Source organism: Microtus oregoni, unplaced genomic scaffold (genome assembly GCF_018167655.1).
Source record: "Microtus oregoni isolate MIOR12 unplaced genomic scaffold, Mior012 000024F_ref0000369, whole genome shotgun sequence".
Taxonomy (NCBI): Eukaryota; Metazoa; Chordata; class Mammalia; order Rodentia; family Cricetidae; genus Microtus; species Microtus oregoni.
Window position 1 is genome coordinate 30,437,964 of NW_024543083.1, and position 8,898 is coordinate 30,446,861.

The 8,898-nt window shown below is 37.3% G+C and overlaps 1 pseudogene; it reads right to left on the reverse strand.

The window, feature by feature from the left end:
- Window positions 1-5,148: 5,148 nt before the first annotated feature.
- LOC121462393 lies at window positions 5,149-5,983 on the reverse strand (annotated as a pseudogene).
- Between the last annotated feature and the right edge of the window lie 2,915 nt (window positions 5,984-8,898).

Sequence of the window (8,898 nt, forward strand, 5' to 3'; positions counted from 1 at the left end):
CTGGGACTGAATGAGCATGCCATCAAACTGGACTCTCTGAATGTGGCTCACAATGGGGGCTGACTGAGACGCCATTGATAAAGGCACTGGAATTTGTTTCTACTGCATGTACTGGCTTTTTGGGACCCTAGTCTATTTGGATGCAAAGCTTCCTATGCCTGGATGTAGGGAGGAGGACCTTGGACTTCCCATAGGGCAGGGTTCCCTGCCCTCTCTTAAGGAGGGAGGGGAATGGGAGGAGGGGAGGAAATGTAAATTTTTGAATGGAAAAAAATAGAAAAATAAAGAAAGAAAGAAAGAAAGAAAGAAAAGAAAAAAGAGGAAAAAACAACTAGAAGGTTCCATTTTGCCATGATTTATGGGACTTTTTCCTTGGACTAATGAATGAGCAGAAGGCACATATAAACAACAGAAAAATTAACAAGTTGGTTATAGTTTTAAATTTCTTCATTGAGAAATCTGTTAAATTTATCATCCTTCGTTATATCTATTTAAATCTTTATTGTAGATGATGATTTGTTCTCCATTGAAAATATTGCACCTAGAACCATCTATCAAGATGAAAGACATCATGCAGAAATTGTTGAGTCCTCAGAATCAGAGCATCTCCTAAGGGATAGGGTCCCAACAACATCATTTTGTACCCACAGGTAGCATACATCTTAATGAAGGACTCGTAAGTTGACGAACACTTCCGTCAATTAGGGTAATACATAAGTCAATCCAGAAAGGAAATACCATGATTTCCCCTTTACTGGATTCTGTGTTTTCAATATAAAAGGCCTACTTTCTATCTATTTGAGTTCTCTTTTATTGTCTACATTTTACTTCAGAGCTCTCTAACACTCAGTTGGAGGCAGGCAATGGATCATGGATACTGCCGTGTAAATGGAAGTCAGGTAGTTGATTTCCAGGGTGAGGCAGTGGGAAAAAGCCTGTGTACAGTGATACAGTCTTTCTCTTCATTTCGAAAAGGGCACTCCAAGAAGCTATTGTCTTAAAATGGGCGAGTCACAGATTTAACTACCTTCAAGTTGGAGAGGCTTTGAGAAAGTCATCTATACAGGAGAGCTGCCAAAGTAAAGAAGAGTACTATGCAAAGTGAGAAGAAAATTTTTATTACAGAAAACCACATATACTTTGGTTTGGGGCTATTCAAAGACATCAAGCCCCATCTTTTCGTTCCAACTTGTCTGAAAGTCAGAGAGTTTGAGCTTATCTTGTTCTCTCAAATTGTTAACAACAGGTGTGGCTACAACAAGAAATTCTAGCCAAGAATGTTGTTAATTAGTATTTTGAGTATTGAAGTAGATCTGCTCCACCTGTACCAAAGGTCAGAGAATTCAAGTCTATTCCTTGTGTCATGCTAATGAAGACTGTTGCCTCCACCTCTCCTTTTGGAGTAAAGTATGTAATAAACATGTGGAAGAATAAACGAGGCCAATTCAGTATTCAGTGAATTTCCCTCCCCATGCTGTCTTGTGTTTAAATCTCTGTTCCTTTTACCTAATACTTCTAATCATCATGCTCCTATCCTGGAATGTACGAGTTTTGTTGAAGCTGGTTTTCAACAAGTATCTTTCCCTTTTAAAGAAAAATTATTATCATTTGCATTGAGTATTCTCATAAATATATACAGTATAATGCTGCCAGTGTCCGTTTCTTATATTTCCTGACAAAGTCCTGAGTAACAGTTTACATAATCAGATAATATCTTTTCTCAATTACCGTTATAGAGTTCTTATTCATATTATTTATGCTTATGCTATCACCTTGGTATAGAATTCTTGACATGGTATCCTTTAATTTCATTAGCGTTGAGACATTCTTTCACCTACTTCAAGACAACAATTTTTATTACTTCCTTTATTTTGAGATTATATAAGCTACACAGAAACCTTCAGGAAAAAAAAACAAAAACAAAAAAAAACCCAAAACCAGACGTCTCTATTGATATTGGATTATGAGTCTCTGGGTTCTGTCTTGATAATGCACATGAATGCACAGGCACAATTTCATTTTTCTCTCTTAGAGTACTTGCTCAGGGGAAGGCTGTGCTGTGCATACTTCAGTAGAGAATATCAGGTAAGGAACTGAAGGTTCTTGTCAAATGCTTCATAGATTTGTCTTGAACATGGTGCTTCACCAACAGTCAATGACCAGAGCCTCCTGCAGCATTCTGGCTGCAATTTCATGGAAGAACCAGTGAGAACCAGGCTTTCTGACCCACGGTGACCATTAAATAATAACAGTGCACTGTCATAACACTCTTAGTTTTAGAGTAATTTGTAATAGAAAAATAGATGTCTACTATAATGCCATATTTATTACATCTGTCATTGTTCACACTTCTTCTAGTAGAAACAACCATTTTAGCGTCTTATGTAACCAACATATAAGAACACATCACCTTGAAAAGTAGGCCTACAAAATTCAAACTATCTTTTACTCTATTTAATGTACAAAATGATATCTTTTATCCCTGCAGAGTAAAAAGCATTAACAACAGATGGAGGCAGAAAAGAAGTGATCCAATTACCATTTTTACAAATTTTAAAGAAAAGAAAAATACTCAGCCAACTTTTAGCGAAAATAAAAATAGCTTTGTCTATCAAGTATTCTGTCTTGAAAGTAGAAATCTGTCATTGTTGCAAAATAAGTTCGGTAAAAAAAAATGTGGTTTCTTGGTAGCATACAAGAGAAATGTAGAAACTAATGGACTATTATTGCTGCTAAAAATAACTCAAAGTTAAGGATCAAACCAAAATGTTGTTGGCTTTTCAAAGGCCAACATATCAGAAAAATTCATTTAACCTAGTATGGATCTACACAGTTCAGGGAGATTTTATCTCTATTAGGTTTCCTTTGAGATTTTTTTTTTTTTAAATCAAGTGCTCTTGATAGCTTAGAAATTATGCTAGGCATTTACAGCAATATTTTTTATAATTATTCTTTTTTTACAGCAATATTTTGACTCTTCAAAATTCTGTCAATTTTTTCATCATTTTCTGCATTTGAAAACTTGAAAAATATTGGTTATTTAACCTGGAGTCTAGGTCTTGTGAAAACTAAGGTGGAAGTATTAATTTTGTGTCTCACGGTGCTTTCAATAAATTTTAAAATGAAAAACCAAACCCACCTGAAAGAATGATAAGATGGTAAGCCATAATATTTATGTATTTATTTATTTATTTATGTTTTTCAAGACAGGGTTTTTCTGAAGCTTTGGATTTTGTCCTGCAACTCATTCTGTACACCAGGTTGGCCTCAAACTCAGAGATCCTTCTGCTTCTGCCTCCCCAGGGGTGGGATTAAAAGCATGTGCTACTACTGCCCAGCTAATTTTTTTCTAATTTCTAATAAAAAGAAATTTTAGCTAGTGAAGTCCCTCTCGTGCCACATCAACCTAGCCAGATCTCCCCCACATCCTTCTGTAGAGTCTAGTCCCATGTGTCTGCTTGACCGTCCTGTCCACATGAGCTCCCTAATCTGCCAGATATAGCCTGGATTCTACATCTTGTGCCTAGGTCTGGTCTATACACCCCCGTCTACTTTATAACCGATCTCCAAGCTTCTGCCTATGCCCAGCATGCTTACTTCCCAATTCACAGGCCTCTATTATCCCGTGCACAATGTGTGTCCACCCGTCAAGCTCTACCCCCACACTCCAAGCTTCAACCAGACTATGGAGTATAAAAATGAACAGATGGATTGATAAACCAGAGGGTGGAATATATATATATATATATCAACTTTGGTGGTAACCAACAGTTCTCTATTTGGATTAAAAACTGCACAACCAGAGGGAAGGCATGCGTTGTGCTGATGTCCTAGCTAACTACCCAGAACTTGTTGAAATGACGGATCTTGGATAAGAATCTAAAACCACAACTTTACTAAATTAGCATAATCCCTAACTACATTCTAAATATTTGTCCTTAGACCCACAGATAAGTGCAGTTCTTTGCCTCATCAAAGACCTTCTCTTTTCAACAAAGGAGATCACTAAAAAACAAAAGAAAAAAATAATACAAAACCCCACAATTAGTCAAAATGCAGAGTTGTGGATATAGCTTCAAATAATGCTGCACATAAGACCCAGGGAACATATCATAAGACGGGGCAGAAAGATTGTAAGAGCCAAAGCATCAGAGAGTTGCTGACCAAGATTTCTGTACCACCCAGTCCCATAACTTTTCAGTCCCACAAAAACACACAGAGGTCTACATTAATTATAAATTGGTTAGCCTCTTAGCTCAGGCTTCTTATTAATGCTTGCATCCTACATTAACCCATAATTCTTGTCAGTGTCAGCCATGTGGCTTGTGTACCTTTTATCCACAAGGCATTCTCATTTTGCTTCCTCTGTGTCTGGGTTATGACTGTAGACTTAGTTTTTCCTCTTCCCAGAATTCTCCTGTTTTTATTGCCCACCTCTACTTCCTGCCTATAATTCCTGCCTGGCTACTAGCCAATCAGTGTTTTATTAAAGCCATACAACTAATAAATCTTTACAAAGTACATGATCATTGACCCACAGCAGGGAGTTTGCTGTGTCTCCTAGTGTTAAAATATATACTCACCAAAATGACAGACTTCTAAAAAAGAGGAACAATAGACATGGCAGAGAGGACAAGGAAAGGACCAGGACACGTCAACACTACACAAAGAACTACTGGCCACCAAGAATGCCAAGGAGAAATGATCTTCCCATGGAAAAGCTCACCAACAGGTCTTCCAATTCCAAATGGTCAGCCCCAAAAACATACAGACAAGTACATTGTGCAGACCAAGCAAGTTATATTTAGAAATATAATCCTGTGTGTATGTAAGTATATGTGTGTGTTTGTGCGTGTGTGTGCATGTGTATACAACACAGTTATTTTTTTAAAAAAATCCATGATTTTGAAAAAGAGAAAAGAGTGGTATATAAGAAAAAAATTTTTTTTTGCTTACAACGGTACTTTATTCAACAAAAACACACACTCAAAAGTGCTCAGTTTCCCGAGCACGTTGGAAGCCTTAAATAAAGCTTCGTTACAAATTTTGAAACCTTAAAAGAAGGATTTCTGCTATAAAATATGACAAGATCATTCTAAAGTCATGCTCACTTTGAAAACTCAGATTTTTATAGCTAAAAATATAGCAACGTGTGGCAAACCTTTATTTTGCTAAGACACACACATATGAAGCAATACAACAGCACACACAACCCAGGCTCTAAACACCTAAGCACGACAGTGGCTTTGAGGAAGTCCACAGGCCTCAGGTTTGCAGGGGCCTCTTCTCCTCCCTTTCGCCCAAGGTTAGAAGTCTTGGTGGATGTTCTCCTTGTTTGCCTCCCCATGCTGCTGCTTGATTTGATAGATCTCGTTCTCCAGCTGCACGATAGTCCGCTCAATCTCATAGTTCTTACTTACCAGGGATACCCAATTTGACTCCATTTCTCTCAATTTAGATCCTGCTGTGAGCTGCACGTTTTTTCGCTGCCAGTTTAAATCTTGAATATGTTTCCTTAACTTCTGAAGTTCTTTCTGTGCATGTTCAATCATATGAACGAGTTTTTCATTGTACACCTTCCAGGCGTTACACCCGTGCTGTGACATCAGCTCCAGATTCTCGATTCGAACTGCCTGGTGCTCTAACTGGGCCATGGAATTGTTTACACACTCTTGCCAGGCAGTGATGTCATTTTTTTGACCCGAGGAAGGGGCTGGAAGTTCATATCGTCTCATGCTGAGTAATTCGATTGGTTGTCGGGCAGCCAGTCTTTCAAATTCATTTCTCATTATGCCCGTTTCTAAAGCGGAGTAATCCGGGGCTGACAGGTAGCTCAGGTAGTTCTTGGTCGGCGGTACCTGCGCGTCTCCTCCTCCACCAGGGCTGCAGCCGCTTCCCGCACGCTGGGCGCCTGGTAGCCTTGGTCAAAGTATGGCAGCGCATCCACCATCACCTCCCTGGCTACCAAGCCCCTGCCTGCCATTGCGCGCGGCACTGGGCTCCACGAGCGCCTCCTGAGTCTGCCTATATAAGAGAATTTAAAGGAAGAAAGGAGTGTGGAAAGAAAGTAATTATATTATCTTTAAAATAAAATAAATATTTTTTTCAAAGTTTAGCATTCAGAATGATAAGTTTAATTATAATTTTTATATATATTATCTTTACACTTTTAAAACTATATTTATCCTGAACTACCCTCCTCCATCACCATCCCTCCCTTTTGTTGGTAACCTTTCTCCTCTCAAGTTGTTCATCGGTCTGCTTTCATGTCACACATATATTCTTAGCTGCTTTTGCACACACTTATAGGTTTCTTTATCCCCACGCATAGGTGCCTTTCTACATTAATTTATGGCCTACATATATATGTGTATATGTATATGCTTTTATATATATTTAAACCCAGATTAATTAGAAGAAAACACATTAAATATTCCAAGTCTATCTTATTTTATTTAATATGTTGATATATTCATTTGCTTTCATTTTTAAAAAAAATCGACATAATTTCATCCTTCTCTTTTCCATAACTCTAAAATTTCAGTATGTGTGTGTGTGTCTTTTTCTGTGTCCTTAATAGCATTTGTTGTCACATATTATCTCAATGATCTGCATTCTGACTGGGATAAGACAGAGTCTTAATGTAGTTTTTACTTGTTTTTCCTAATGGATATGGTTGTTGAATTCTCTTTCAAAGATTTAGTATGATTTGTATCTCTTCTTTTGAGAAGTGTCTGTTCAGTTCTTAGCACACTTACAGATCAAATTCATCTGAATTAAAAGGGAGGATGTTACTGGAGAGCACATTTTTTTTTGTTGCCTCCAAAGAAAATAAATTAAGGCATAAAGAATAGGTGTGAACTCAGGGAAACATTGCTGTGAAGAGGTAAAGAGTATGTTCAGAATTAGAGTAGGGTGGTGTTGAGCCACACATCAAACTCTAGAACACTCTTCTTTAGAAGTTTATGAGAAATAAATGGAAGGCCTAGCACCTCAGAAAGTGTGAGCACATTGTTATACTCATGTGTATATTTATAGCTGCCCTGAATACAAAAGTTCTTTAAAATCAGTATGATAAAGCAGTTTTTTGCTCAAAGGGCCTTTTTTCTTCTAATCACTTAAAATCCAGCTCAAGAATCTGCCAAACCCTGAATAATTATGTGAAAGATTTAATCGTCTTCCCCCGTCATTATAAATCACAGGAAACAATGCTTGGTTTCAGCCCTACAGAGTTTGAGCTGCAAAACACACAAAGAACACTTCAAAGGTCACGTACCATCAAATAAAATTCCGACTAGAATAGTGCTCATACATGTCAACAAAGGAAAATAGAACCAAGATGTTTAAAGAGAGATGCCCTACAAATCAAGAACACACAAAGGTGAATGCCTGCAGAGTGCCTCCCTAGGAAAGTCACCGCAGCTGCTGTGAAGGCTTAGGGCTTTCTTCTGCTGCACATGCGCCCAGTCACCACTGGACAGGAACAATAAAGTCTCTAGATCACTTCTGGCTGCAAAATTCAGCTATTTCACTCTGTGTCAGTCATACTTTTACCAGGGGAGAGGGAGACCAGTTGGTGTCTGGGGGTTATCGGGAGACTTCCCAAGTGGGGAATCCTCCCATTACTAAAGTCAGTGACAGAGAATAGATGGGGAAAGAATTATTCATCCATGAAAGGCTGTAGATGACACTAATATACAAATGAAGAGATGCCAGCCAGAGTATCAGAAAAGGTAGGCTGCTTCAGGTCAAAAGTCATGAATAAAAAATAGAAATTACTTATCCAGGCTCAGTAGTTCCAAAACTACACTCACAAAAGTTTAAGTGTAACCTCTGATAAAAAGGTCAAAATTCTTTTTTATTATTACTGTGTACGAATATACATGATATGTGTGGGGTGTGTACATGCCTCAGCATATATATGGAGGTTAGGGTACAATTATGGAGTTATTTCCCTCTCCTTCTTTCTTTACATGGGCTCCATGGAGCACGCTCAGGCTACTAGGTCTACATAGTGTCTACGCTTACCTACTGAAGCATCTCATCAGCACCTCAGACTAGTTTCTCAGAGGTGGCTCTTGTATTTAGATATTCTGCAACTTATCTTTCCAATACTTCTGGCTCTTCATTCTTTATCTTGTTTCTGTTAAAATCATATCATCATCATTTTCAAAATGGTTATAAAGTTCTTAAAGTAGTTGTTCTTTGAGTACATAAAAACATATGCAGCTAAAACAAGTCAGATCAGAAAATAACTGTCATCTACTCAAGAAAAAAAATCCACTCTTCTCTTTCTCAACATATTTTCTATAGGCATAAACTGAGAAAATATTTAGCACATCATAAATGTATCTTTAATATAATTGTTAAAAAATGCTGCTAAGATCGATTCTATGGATCAACATGAAAACACAATAGACTCAAAATAAATGATAGAAGAAAAATTTTTCCTAACTTCTTGAGAAATTATTTATAAGTTCCTAACATCCAACTTTTGACAACTGTTAAGACAAAAAAATGGAATGTGGGGATTAAAATGTTAATTCTCCTCAATGAAGTTTACATTTTGTATCAAATAATTCTTCAAACAGCTCTTAGCTCTCAGATACTCATGTTAATACCAAAGCTTTATGCTTCATACAATGAGGTGGTGTGAGGGTAGGAGCATCAGGGTAGCTGTGGACACATGTACGCACGTAAGCGTGTGTATGTTAGCTATGTAGTAGAAAAAGTGGCCTGAAAAGTAGACATGTTATATAAATTACATGTTAATTATTTGATATTTTTATTGCTTTATGTTATTTACATGTGGCTTTTGCTTTGGTTTTTATTATATCATAGGAGGTAGATAGTATTTTTTCCACTTTACAAGTAAGGAATTTAAAGCTCAAAAAAGCT